The sequence below is a fragment of the Eubalaena glacialis genome, chromosome 2 (genome assembly GCF_028564815.1).
Source record: "Eubalaena glacialis isolate mEubGla1 chromosome 2, mEubGla1.1.hap2.+ XY, whole genome shotgun sequence".
Taxonomy (NCBI): domain Eukaryota; kingdom Metazoa; phylum Chordata; class Mammalia; order Artiodactyla; family Balaenidae; genus Eubalaena; species Eubalaena glacialis.
Genome location: NC_083717.1, coordinates 164,057,251 through 164,071,313, shown reverse-complemented (window position 1 = coordinate 164,071,313; position 14,063 = coordinate 164,057,251). Strand labels below are relative to the sequence as shown.

General features: G+C 37.4%; 1 non-coding gene across 1 annotated transcript; it reads left to right on the top strand.

Annotated features, from left to right (window-relative positions):
* The first annotated feature begins 4,578 nt into the window (after nucleotides 1-4,578).
* TRNAG-CCC (transfer RNA glycine (anticodon CCC)) lies at nucleotides 4,579-4,651 on the top strand. Its single transcript has one exon. It is a non-coding gene; the product is annotated as a tRNA-Gly (tRNA).
* Nucleotides 4,652-14,063: the final 9,412 nt, after the last annotated feature.

Sequence of the window (14,063 nt, the reverse complement as noted above, 5' to 3'; positions counted from 1 at the left end):
TACATATAATACACACATATATACACCTTTTATTTTGGATTGAGAGTCGGTTGCAGTCGTGATGCCCATTTTCCCTAAGAACTTTAGTGTGCATTTCCTAAAATCAAGGACATTCTTTTACAATTATCAAAATTAAACCGGTATGATACCATTATCTAATCTTGTAGGTCTTATTCAGATCTTGCTAGTGGTGCCAAGAATGTCATTTACAGCAAAAGAATATCCTGAATTGTGCATTAGATTTAGTTGTCCTGTCTCTTTAGTCTCTTTTAATCTGGAGCAGTTCTTTAATCTTCCATGTTTTTCATGACTTGATATTTAAAGAGTTTAGGCCAGTTATTTTGTTGAATGTCTCTTAATTTGGGTTTGTTTGATATATTTTCATAATTAAATTCACCTCATGCACTTAAAAAAATTTTTTTTCACATTCCAAGCATTGTTTATTCCAGGATTGCGAGAATGATTCAACAGTTGGAATCTATTACTCTGAATTAACATATTAATTGCAAAAATACACTTTTGTTAGGAATACCATGGAAAAGATGCTTCTGGAGGCACATGCTGTCAATTTGTCCCATTTCTGGTGATGTTAACTTTGATCACTTGGTTAAGGTATTGTTTGTCAGGTTACTCCACTATAAAGTTAGAAGTTTTCTTTTTGTAATTTATAGGTATTTTTTGGGGGGGGGAGTAGTTCGAGGTCTGTAAATACCCTGTTATTGCTCAGAACTTTTACCCTCCAGTAGCATTCACTGATAATTCTTGCCTAAATCATTTATTTCTATTATGGTTGCCAAATGGTGATTTTCTAATTCCTTCATTCCTTCTGTGTTTATTAGTTGGCTTTCTGCTATAAAGAAGAGCTTTCCTTTCCCCCCTACTTATTTATTTATATCATTGTAGACTCTTGGATTCTTATTTATTCAACGAGTTATATTTCTTTACTATCATTAATTTATATTGATGCTCAGATTGTCCCAGATTGGGCCAATGGGAACCGTTTCAAGCTGATTCTTAGGTCCTTTTGACATGACCTTGTCATTCATTGAGAATTTTCTTTGTTTTGGCACAATAAGATATCCCAGGCTCATTCCAACCCTGGAGTCAGCCATTTCTCTAAGGATCCCTAGTTCCTTTTGGTGGAGAATATATTTGGAAATCAAGATCTGTGTGCTAGGTGTGTTCATTTGCTACTGGGGTGTCATGGCTTCTGGGCTTTGTCAGCTGATAGAGTTAAGAAATAGATACATACTGGGACTTCTCTGGCGGTCCAGTGGTTAAGACTCCACTGCTTCCACTGCAGGGGGCATGGGTTCGATCCCTGGTTGGGGAACTAAGATCTTGCATGCTGCGTGGCATGGCCAAAAAAAAAAGAAAAAGAAATAGATATGTGCATATGTGTGTGACATGAGTGAGTACATATATGTCCACACACATATCTATCTGTCTATTCTATATATATTAAAAGCAACCAATTCACACTGATAACACCAATTCCAGTTTATCATCACAGGGTTCACTCTGTTCTCTTTCACATTTGTAACTTTCTTCCACATTGATGAGAATTGTTTCTTGTTATCCACAATGTTTGTACTTATTTGCTTAATCCTAGAATAACAGAAAGTTGTTTTAGAATTGCTAACCTATACCTCTGCAAAAAAAGAAACCTCTTAATTAGAATTCAGTATTTACTTAGAGTTCTTTTTGTCTTTAGTTTGTAGATATATAGTTCAGATACTGTGTTTAAAAATTACTTGGGTTAATTTTTTTTTTTCAGTGTGGTTACACTACTCATTTATCAGATGTTCCAGTTCATTTGGTTCTGTTTTGAATTCCATTTTAGTTTTTCACCTCATTATTATTGATTACTTTGTTTTGTTGTTGTACTGTGGGATGTGTGTTGTTAGCATAGTTCTTAATGTCAGACCTGTCCAAAAGAGATTCTAAGTATCATACCCCTTCCTCATTTCTTCTTTCTTTTCCACCTTACTCCTACCTGCCCCTCTTGAAGAAATGAACCTAATTAGTCTCTAGTTTACCTTTACTGTATTTCTGCTGCACAAATGAATAGATGTTTTCTTATTTCCCCTTCTTACACAAAAGGCAACATATTATATGAACTTTTGTACTTTGCTTATTTTCCACTTATTTAAGCATGAACTTTGACATAAAGATATTAACTGTAGTTTTTTTTTTTTTTTTTTTTTCCAGCAAAGCTCCTTTTTCTTTCACTTACATTATTTTAAAATATCACTTAACAGGAAAGTACATAAAATAATAGTACAGTTCATTGTACTTGTGTAACTTACCATGCAGGTAAAGAAATTGAACATTGCCAATACCCCAGAAGCTCCTTTATGTCCCCTCCTAATCACAATGTTTGTCCTGATTAGAGGTCACACTTATCCTCAGTTTTATGGTAATCATTTGTTTTCTTTACATTTTTACCACATCACCTTGCATCCCTAAATAAATTTTTAGTTTTGATTGCCTACTTTTTATTTTTAGTATGAATAGATTCAGTATGTGTATTTCATGTATGACTTATTTTGTTCAATATTATGTTTGTGACATTTATCAAAGTTGTTTCATGTTATTGTGGTTCTTGTATTTTCATTTCTGTACAGTATTCCTTTACGTACATATATTACAACTTAAAAAAATCCATTCTAATGGTGATGGACATTTGGATTGTTTGTAGTTTTGGGCTATTGTGAAAAATTGCTTTTATGAATATTCTTTTTGGTGTAGATTATAGGCTGAATTGTGTCATCTCACCCCCCTCTCCACCCCCAACATGTTGAAGTCCTAACTCCCAGTACCTCAGAATGTGACATTATTTGGAAATAGGGTCATTGCAGATGTTATTAGTTAAGATGAGGTCATGCTAGAGTAGGCTGAGACCCTATTCTGATGTGACTGGTGACCTTATAAAAAGAATGCCACATGAAGAGACAAAGGGAGACACCATGTGAAGACAGAAGATTGGAGTGTTGCATCTATAAGCTTAAAAACACCAAAAATTGACACCAAATTACCAAAAGCAAGGAAGAGGCAAGGAAGGATTCCCCTGCAGGTTTCAGGGGGAACATGGCCCTGCACATACCTTGATTCTGGACTTCTAGCCTTCAGAACTTTGAGATAATAAATTTCTATTGTTTTATTTTCCAGTTTATACTCCCACCAGCAGTGTGCGAGAGTTCCTATTGTCCACATCTTTGTTTACCCTTGATACTGTCAACTAAAGAAAATTTTAGTCATTCTGATGGGTATACAGTGGTATCTTGTTGCAGCTGAAATTTGTATTTCCTGGTGATTTGATGATGTTAAGCATTCTTTCCTGTGATTGTTGGCTACTTGAATATCCATTTTTGTGAAGTGTGTCTTTTGCACATTTTTCTACTGTTTTGTCTGTGTTTGTCTTGTAGAATAAGAAGAGTCCTTTGTATGTTTGGATAAGAGTCCTTTGTTGGTAACATGTATTGTGTTTAAATGTATCTTCTCTCCACTCTGGCTTGCCTTTTTACCCTTCTTAATTTTAACGTAACTCAGTTTGTCAATCTTCTCCTTTATTGTTAATGCTTTTCTGTGTCTTGTTTGAGGTTTTTCCCTACATTGAGGTTATGAAGATATACTCCTCTGTGATTATCTACAAGCTTTATTATTTTACATTTCACATTCAGGAGTATAGTCCATTTGGTTGGGATTGATCTGTAAATCAATTTGGGGAGAACTGACAATTTAGCAATATTGAGTATTCAGAACCACAGACTTGTTATATTCCTCCTTTTATTTAGGTTTTCTTTAATTTCTCTGAGTAAAGTTATGAGCTTTCAGAGTACAGGTCTTGTACATGTTTTGTTAAAGTTACCACTAAGCATAATGTGTTTTTTTGATGCTGTTGTAAAAGATGTTGAAAAAATTTTAATTTCCATTTGTTTGTCTCTAGTATATAGACCTTGTATCCTGTTACTTTACTAAATTCAATAATTAGTTCCGGTAGCTTTTTTGTGCATTGCTTAGGAATTTCTACATCCATGATCAATGTCATCTGGGAATAAAGAGTCTTATCTTCAATCTGTATACCTTTCAAAAAATTGTGGTAAAATATAAATAACATAAAATTTACCATTTTAAGCACTTTAAGTATACAATTCAGTGCCATTAACTACATTCACATTGTTGTGCAGCTATCGTCACCATCCATCTCCAGAACTTCTTCATCGTTCCAAACTGAAACTCTACTCATTAAACACTCCCTTTTTTCCCCTTCCTCCAGCCCCTGGCAACCACCATTCTACTTATGTCCTGATGAATTTGACTACTGTAGGTATCTCATATAACTGGAATCATACAATATTTGTTTTTTCTGTGTCCGACTTATTTCACTTAGCATAAGGTCTTCAAGGTTCATCCATATTCTAGCGTGTGTCAGAATTTCCTTTTTGAGGTTAAATAATATTTTGTTGTATGTATATATGTATGCACACACACCTTCTGTTTGTTCATTCGTCAGTCCATGGACATTTGAGTTGCTTCTACCTTTTCACTATTGTAAATAATGCTACTACAGGGACTTCCCTGGTGGTCCAGTGGTTAAGACTCTGCACTCCCAATGCAGGGGGCCCGGGTTCGATCCCTGGTCAGGGAACTAGATCCCGCATGCCACAACTAAAAGAGCCTGCATGCTGCAACTAAAGAACCTGTGTGCCGCAACTAAAGATCCCGCACGCAGCAACGAAGATCCCACCTCCCACAACTAAGACCCAGTGCAGCCAAACAAATGAATAAATAAATATTTTTTTAAAAATAATGCTGCTACAAACAGTGATGTACAAATATCTGGCAATGCTTGTGGGAAGGGGTGCAGAGCCTCCGTGCCCTTTCTGGGTGTACCACTCTCCGAATCTCCACATGTTCACTGACCGGAAAGCTTTCAGAACCTTGTCCTTTTAGGGTTTTTATGGAGGCTTCATTACATGGATATGATTGATTAAATTATTGGCTATTGGTGATCAAACCCAACTTCAGCCCCCTTTCCATCTGCAGAGGTGGGGGTGGGGTGGGATCGAAACCCTCTAATCACAAGGTTGGTTCCTCCAGTGACCAGCTCCCATTTTTAGGTGACATAGGGGCTTTCCAAAAGTCACCTCATTAACATCACAAAAGACACCTTTATGGTTCTCCTCTCAGGAAATTCCAAGGGTTTTAGGAGTTCTGTGCCAGGAAGAAGAAGACCAAATATATATTTCTTATTATAAATCACAATATCACACCTAACAGTTATTGAGGTTGACCATCTTTTTATGTGCTTATTGGTCATTTGTGTATTTTTTTTTTACATAAAATATTTTAATAAAATTAATTATAAAATTAAAGCAGAATATTTGTATATCTTTGGAGAAATGTCTATTCAAGGCTTTGGCACATTTAAAAATATTTTTTAATTAAGGTATAGTTGATTTACAATATTATGTAAGTTTCAGATGTACAACATAGTTCACAATTTTTAAAGATTATACTCCATTTATAGTTACTATAAAATATTGGCTATATTTCCTGTGCTATACAATATATCCTTGTAGCTTATTTATTTTATGCATAGTAGTTTGTACCTCTTAATACCCTTCTATCTTGCCCCTCCCCACTTTCTCCCCACTAACCCATTATTGGTCATATCGTTTGCAAATATTTTCTCCCATTCAGTAGGATGTCTTTTTGTTTTGTCAGTGGTTTCCTTTGCTATGCAGAAGCTTATAAGTTTGATTAGGTCCCATTTGTTTATTTTTGCTTTTATTTGTTTTGCTTTAAAAGACAGATCCAAAGATCTATGATTTATGTCAAAGAATGTTCTGCCTATGTTTTTTTCTAAGAATTTTATGGTTTCTGGTCTTACATTTAGATCTTTAACGCATTTTAAGCTTATTTTTGTATGTGGTGTGGGAAAATGGTTTAATTTCATTCTTTCACATGTAGCTGTTCAGTTTTCCCAGCACCACTTATTGAAGAGACTGTCTTTTCTTCATTGTATATTCTTGCCTCCTTTGTTGTAAATTAATTGACCATAAGTGCATGGGTTTATTTCTAGACTTTCTCTGTATTCTGTTCCCTTGATCTGTGTGTCTCTTTCTGTGCGAGTACCATACTGTTTTGGTTACTATATCTTTGTAGTGTAGTCTAAAGTCAGGGAGTGTGATACCTCCACCTCAGTTCTTTCTCAAGATTGTTTTGGCTTTTCAGAGTCATTTGTGTTTCTATGCAAAATTTAAAATTATATGTTCTAGTTCTGTGAAAAACTGCCATTGGTATTTCAGTAGGTACATTGATTTGTAGATAACCTTGGGTAGTATGGTCATTTTACCAATATAAATTTTTCTGGTCTATGAACACAGTATGTCTTTCCATCTGTGTCATCTTCAGTTTTTTTCATCAGTGTCAGTGTTCCGAGTTCAGATCTTTTACCTCCTTATGTAAGTATATTCCTAGGTACTTTATTCTTTTTGATGCAATTGAAAATGGAGTTGTTTACTTATTTTCTCTTTCTGATAGTTTGTTGTTAGTATATAGAAATGCAACAGCTTTCTGTATATTACTTTTGTATCCTGCAACTTTACTGAACTCATTGATGAACTCCAGTAGTTTTTGGTAGCTTCTTTTGGATTTTCTACATATAGTATCATGCCATCTGCAAACAGTGACAGTTTTACTTCTTCATTCCCAGTTTGGATTCCTTTTATTTCTTTGTTTTGTCTGATTGCTGTGGCTAGGACTTCCAATACTATGTTGAATAAAAAGCGGCAAGTGTGTGCATCCTTTTCTTGTTCCTGATTTAGACGAAATGCTTTCAGCTTTTGACCACTGAGTATGATGTTAGCTGTGGGCTTATCATATATGGCCTTTATGATGTTGAGGTATATTCCCTCTATACCACCCACTTTCTGGAGAGTTTTTATCATAAATGGATGTTGAATTTTGTCAAAATCTTTTACTGCATCTATTGAAATGATTATATGATTTTTATTTTTCAATTTGTTAATATGTATCACATTTATAGATTTATGGATATTGAGCCATCCTTGTATTCCTGGGATAAATCCCACTTGATCATGGTGTATGATCTTTGTAATGTACTGTTGAGTTTGGTTTACTGATGTTTTGTCAAAGATTTTTACATCTATGTTCATCAGTGATATTGGCCTCTAATTTTATTTTTTTCTGATAATCTTTGTCTTGTTTGGATATCAAGGTGATGTTGGTCTCAAACAATGAGTTTGGAAGTGTTCCTTCCTCTGCAATTTTTTGGAATAGTTTGAGAAGGATAGGTTTTAACTCTTCTCTAAATGTTTGGTAGCATTCACCTGTGTAGCTCTCTGGTTCTGGACCTTTGTTTTTTGGGAGTTTTAAAAAATTGCTGATTCACTTTCATTACTGGTAATTTGTCTGTTCATGTTTTCTATTTCTTCCTGGTTTAGTCTTGGGAGATTGTACATTTCCGAGAATTTGTTCATTTCATCTAGGTTCTTCATTATTGGCATATAGTTGTTCACAGTAATCTTTTATGATCCTTTGTATTTCTGTGGTTATAACTTCTTTTCCATTTCTGATTTGGGCCCTCTCTCTTTTTTTCTTGATGAATCTGGCTAAAAGTTTATCGTTTTTGTTTCTCTTTACAAAGAACCAGCTCTTAGTTTCATTGATCTTTTCTTTCTTTTTTTAGTCTCTATTTCATGTATTTCTGCTCTGATCTTTATGATTTCTTTCCTTCTAACTAACTTTGAGTTTTGTTTGTTCTTCTTTTTCTAGTTCCTTTAGGTGTAAGTTGGGTTGTTTGAGATTTTTTCTTATTTCCTGAGGTAAGGTTGTATTGCTATAAACTTCCCTTTAGTGCAGCAATTCATTGGTTATTTAGTAACATATTTTTAGCCTCCACGAGTTTGTGTCTTTTGCAGTTTTTTTCTTGTAGTTGATTTCTAGTCTCATAGTGTTGTGGTCAGAAAAGATGCTTGATATGATTTCAACTTTCTTAAATTTACCGAGACTTGTTTTGTGGCCTAGCATGTGATCTATCCTGGAGAATGTTCCATATGCACTTCAAAAGAATATGTGTTCTACTGGTCTAAGTGTGCCCTTGTTTCCCTACTGATTTTCAGTCTGGATGATCTGTCCATTGATGTAAGTGGAGTGTTAAAGTTCCCTACTATTATTGTGTTACTCTCAATTTCTCCCTTTTAGTCTGTTAATATTTTCTTTCTATATTTAGGTGGTCCTACATTGGGTGTGTATATATTTACAATTGCTATATTTTCTTGGATTGATCCTTTGATCATTATGTAATGTACTTCTTTGTCTCTTGTGACAGTCTTTGTTTTAAAATGTATTTTCTCTGATATAAGTATTGCTACTTTGGCTTTCTTTTGATTTCTATTTGTATGAAATACCTTTTTCCATCCCTTCACTTTTAGCCTATGTGTGTCTTTAGATCTGAAGTGAGTCTTTTGTAGGCAGCATATATATGAGTCTTGTTTTTGTATCCATTCAGCCACTCTATGTTTTTTTGATTGGAGCATTTAGACTATTTACATTTAAAGTAATTATTGATATGTATGTTCTTATTGCCATTTTTATTGTTTTTACAGTTCTTTTTTGTTTCTTCTTCTTTTGTTCTTTTCTTTTGTGGTCTGGTGACTATTTTTAGTGTTATGTTTGGATTCCTTTCTCTCTGTGTTTGTATCTGTTACAGATTTTTGGTTTGAGGTTACCATGAGCTTTATATATAGCTATCTGTCTATCTATGCTGTTTCAAGTGCTAATCTCTTAATTTCAAACATTTTAATAACCCTGCATTTGTACTCTCCTCCTGTCATGATTACTGTTTTTGACATATTTTCTATCTAGTTGTTTTGATATCCCTTAACTGTTTACTGTAGATATAGATGATTTTACTGCTTTTGTCTTTTAACCTTCCTACACGCTTTGTATGTGGTTGATTTTGTTACCTTTACTGTATATTTGCCTTTGCCGATGACCTTTTTCCTTTCGCAATTTTCATGTTTCTAGTTGTGGCCTTTTCTTTTTTGCTTAGAGAAGTCCCTTTTACATTTCTTGTAAAGCTGGTTTGGTGGTGCTGAGCTCTTTCAGCTTTTGCTTGTCTGTAAAACTTATGATCTCTCAATCAAATCTGAGTTAGAGCCCTGCTGGGTACAGCATTCTTGGTTGTAGGTTTTTCCTTTTTCATCACTGTAAATATGTTGTGCCTCTCCCTGCCTGCAAAGTTTCTGCTGTAAAGTCAGCTTTATGGCCTTATGGGAATTCCCTTGTATGTAACTTGTTGCTTTTCCCTTGTTGCTTTTAATATTCTCTCTTTACCTTTAATTTTTGCCATTTTACTTATAATGTGTCTTGGTGTGTTTCTCTTTGGGTTGATCCTGTTTGGGACTCTTTGTGCTTCCTGTACTTGTATTACTTGTATGTCTGTTTCCTTTCCCATCTTAGGGAAGTTTTTAGCTGTTATGTTTTCAAGTATGTTCTCTGCCACTTTCTCTTTTCTCCTTCTGGAATCCCTATATTGTGAATGTTAGTATGTTTGATGTTGTCCCAGAGATCTCTTAAACTGTTCTCATTTCTTTTCATTCTTTTTTCTTTTTTCTGTTCAGCTTCAGTGATTTCCACTATTCTGTCTTCCAGCTTGCTGATCTGTCCCTCTGTATCATTTATTATACTGTTGATTCCTTTTAGTGTATTTTTCATTTCAGTTATTGTGTTCTTCATCTCTGTTTGGTTGCTCTTTATATTTTCCTAGTCTTTGTTAAAGACTTCTAACTTCTTGCTCTCCATCCATTATTCTCCCGAGTTCTTTGGTCATCTTTACAATCATTACCCTGAACTCTTTCTTAGGTAGAGTGCCTATCTCCACTTCACTTAGTTCTTCTTCTGGGGTTTTATCTTGTTCCTTCATTTGGAATATGTTCCTCTGTTGCCTCAGTTTTGCCTAGCTTGCTTTTTTATTTCAGTTACTGGTAGATTGGTTATGTTTCCCAACCTTAGAGAAGTGACCTTTTGTAGGAGACATTCTATGTGTCCCAGCAGTGCAGTCCCCTCTCGTCATCTGAGCTGTATGCTCTAGGGGTGCCCCCTATGTGGGCTGAGTGGGTCCTTCTGTTGTGGTGGGCTGACTACTGTGGGTGGTCTAGTAGGCTTGGTTGGCCTCCAGTATCTTTGGTTGCCAGGCCCTGCCTGTGCAGAGGCTGCTGGCTGCTGGTTGGTGGGGCTGGGTCATGAGTCGGCTGGCTGCAGGACCCCAGGGCTAGTGCCGGCCCTCTGGTTTGTAGAGCCAGGTCCTAAACTCTGGCTGCAGGGCCCAGGGGTTCCAGAGCTGGTGTCGGACTGCTGGTGGGTGGGGCCAGTTCCTGACACAGCTGGCTGCAGTGTCTGAGGTGTCTTAAAGCTTGTGTTGGCCTGCTTGTGGGTGGGCTGGGTCTGCAGGCTGTAGGACTGCAGTTGTCCTGCAGCTGGTGCCTGCCCACAGGTGGGAAGAGCTTGGCCCCAGTTCCTCTGGCTGCAGGACCTTGGGGGTATCAGGTCTAGTGCCTGTGCACTGGTGTGTGGGGCTGGGTCCTGGGCCTTGTGTTGGGCAGGGCCGTGTCCAGGGGCAGCTGTGGGCTCAGGGGTTCTTAAGGCAACCTGCCTGCTGGTGGGTGGGGCTGTGTCCCTGCCTAGTTAGTTGCTTGACCTGTGGCATCCCAGTACTGGTGCCTACAGGCTGTTGGGCGGGGGCAAGGCTGGGTCCTGAGGCTGATAAGCTAGAGGGAGGATTCCAAAATGATGCTTGCCAGCACCAGTGTCCATGTGGTAGAACAACATCCCTAAAATGGCTACCACCAGTGTCTGTGTTCCCAGGGTGAGCTCCAGTTGCCTCCTGCCTCTCCGGAGACTCTCCAAGATCAGCAGGTAGGTCTGACCCAGGCTCCTTTCAAATAACTGCTTCTGTTCTGCATCCAGGAGTATGTGAGTTTTTGTGTGCTCCCTTTACTTTGTCTCCATTTCTCCTTCCTTCCATCAGCTCAGGTCAAGGAAGTAACAAGGATTAAAAAGATCCTGAGGTGGGCTTATGCTTTGGTGTGTTAGTGGATCAGCAAGGAGAACAGCTGAAAAGGAGTGAACAAAGTGCAGAATAGGTAGGAGATGAATCAGAGAGATAAGGAGGGAGGGATGGGTAGTGGTGGCAGGAGTTGTATTGGGTAAGACTTTATAGAACATTCTATAGACTGTTATTGTGAATGAGATGGGAAATCATTGGAGGATTCTGAGCAAAGTAATGATGATATGACGCATCATTACTTGTAGAAGCATTCACTCTGTCTCCTGTGTGGGAATTGAGTGTTGAGGATCAGAATGGAAGCAGAAGACAAATTAGGAGGCTATGGCAGTAATCAAGGTGAAAGATGATGGTAGCTTTGACCATGTGGTAATAGTGGAGGTGGTGAAAAGTAATCAGATTCTATGTATATTCTGAAGGTTGAAACAATAGGATTTGCTCACAGATTAGATATGAAGTAACACAAAGAAGAATCAAGGATGACTGTAAGATTTTTGTTCTGAGCATCTCAAAAGATAGACTTGTCATTAACTGGGTTGGGGAAGACTGAGACAAGCAGATTTAGGGATGAGGGTGGGAGGGGGGAGATAAATAATTCAGTTTGGACATACTTATTTTGAGGTGTTAATTAGACATTCAAGTGGTGATGACAAGTAGGCAGTTGGAAGCATGTATCGATATTAAAGAAGTCTCAGGCTGGAGATCACATTTTGGAGTCATCTGCATGTATATGGTCTTTAATACCATGAGGTGGGATGAGATCACCAGTAGGATGAGTGTAGAGAGAGGGGAAAAATATCCAAGGACTAAGCACTAAAACACTCCAACATTTAGAGTTGTGGAGATAGAAAGAATAGCAATGAATATGAGTAGCAGCAGCCAGTGAAGTGAGCCCCTGAAAACCAAATGAAGAAAGCAATTCAAGGAGGAGGGAGTGGTTAACTTTGTCAAATGCCAATGATAAGTTTTTGAAGATGTGGTTCCTTTTTCGTGAAATTTTTACATTTTGCCTCCCAGCTTGCTTATTTTTACTTCATTTTCATGTCTCAGATCAAGTGTCTCTTCCTCAGGGAAGCCTTTTCTGACTCAAACTAGTTTATACATTTTCATAGGCCCTAACATTCTCTTTTGGGAGTTCTCAACACAAATGTACTTAATTATTTGTTTAACGTCTGCCTCCTGTATTAGACTTTAACTTCCATAAGCAATATCGGAGTTGATTGTTGCTACATCCCCAGCATTTCTCACCGTGCCCAACAGCAGTAAATGTTTGCTGAATGAAAGGATGAATGAATGAACACCCACGTCCATGTATGCTGTGACTAGCACATTTTAGGATGACTTAGAAAACTCCACCCTAACACTCTTGGCCTGGTTCATACTTTGGAACTTGAGCAACACCAAAGCAAAATGCTGAGTTCTTGGCCTTGACTTTTTTTTTTTTTAACATCTTTATTGGAGTATAATTGCTTTACAATGGTGTGTTAGTTTCTGCTTTATAACAAAGTGAATCAGCTATATGTATACATATATCCCCATATCTCCTCCCTCTTGCGTCTCCCTCCCAACCTCCCTATCCCACCTCTCTAGGTGGTCACAAAGCACCGAGCTGATCTCCCTGCGCTATGCTTGCCCTTGACTTTTGCCTATGAGGAACAGCAGAGAGTGTGGACGGCAACACCACCAACCTTACTATGTGACAGATGTTTTACATGCGCTGTCTTTAATGTTCACATCAATCCTGTAGGCAACTGATAGTGGTGTTACAATCAAGGAAGTAAAAATTTGCAGACATTAAAATGTGGAAGTACTATTGCTAATAAGTGGCAGAACTCGGATTCTCCAACTTTAAAGTCTGTGCACTGTCTTCTATGCTATGCAGATTTTTAACTCTTAGTTTAATGATTAAGAATACAGCCTAGGTTCAAATACTACTTCACTTTTTGCCATCTGTGTCCTTGAGTATGTTATCCAATCCTTCTGGGCCCGGTTTCTCCAACTATAAAATGGGGATAACAGCAATACCTACATGTCAGGATTGTTTTTTGAAAGTTAAATTAATATTATTTTAGATTAGAACCTGATACTTGATAAGCATTCAGTAAGGGTTGGCTGCTTTCATTATCACTTGTCCTTCTGAGGTGACTCAGTTTAGCTGTCACCTCTTTTAGGAAACCTTTCTGATTGCCTCTTCTCCCCTCCAATAACTTATGCTTCCAAGAACCCTGTGTACACCATCTTAGAGCACTTATCCTACTCTACTGTAATTCTGTAAATTCTCACATCTATTTATCCCAGCTAGACATGGAGCAACTTTAGAGGGCAGGAGGGTCTCCACAGCTCTGTACAGTGTACTTGGCACTACACACACACACACACACACACACACACACACACACACACACACACAATGTTTGAAAGTTAGGTAATTCATCAGCACAATTACCCAGAGACATCTAATTGGGTGCTAAAGGCAGCTAGAGTCTCCAGGGTTCCTTTCTAGTAGCCAGGTTGGTAACTATAAGGTTTGGCGCCTGTTTGTTATTTTTATTTTAGACTAGACTTTTCCTTGCCAGATTCCTTTCCGAAACTAATTCACTGGAGATCTTTTCAGACCATTACCTGCTTTTATGAAAACCATAAAAACAGAAAGCACATTTTCCTGTGCTTTCCTTTGACTCCATGAGTTTTGCCTTTTAATATCTTTTTGTAATTCTCACCTCATTTCTGGCTCTTTGTTTATTAGCCTTATTCTTTCCTCTGATTTCCTCTACCATTTCTACTTCAGATATTACAAAGGAGCCTATACCTTTTAATGCTTTGTCTTAGTTATTATGCCACACACTTGTTCCCTTATACCTGGTTAAAGGGTGTAGCCACAGAGCTAATATAATGAAAGCACTGGAACACATTTCCAGGGTTTCCTGCTGAGAGCAACCCTGCCTTAAATAGAAAGAACTAAATACTA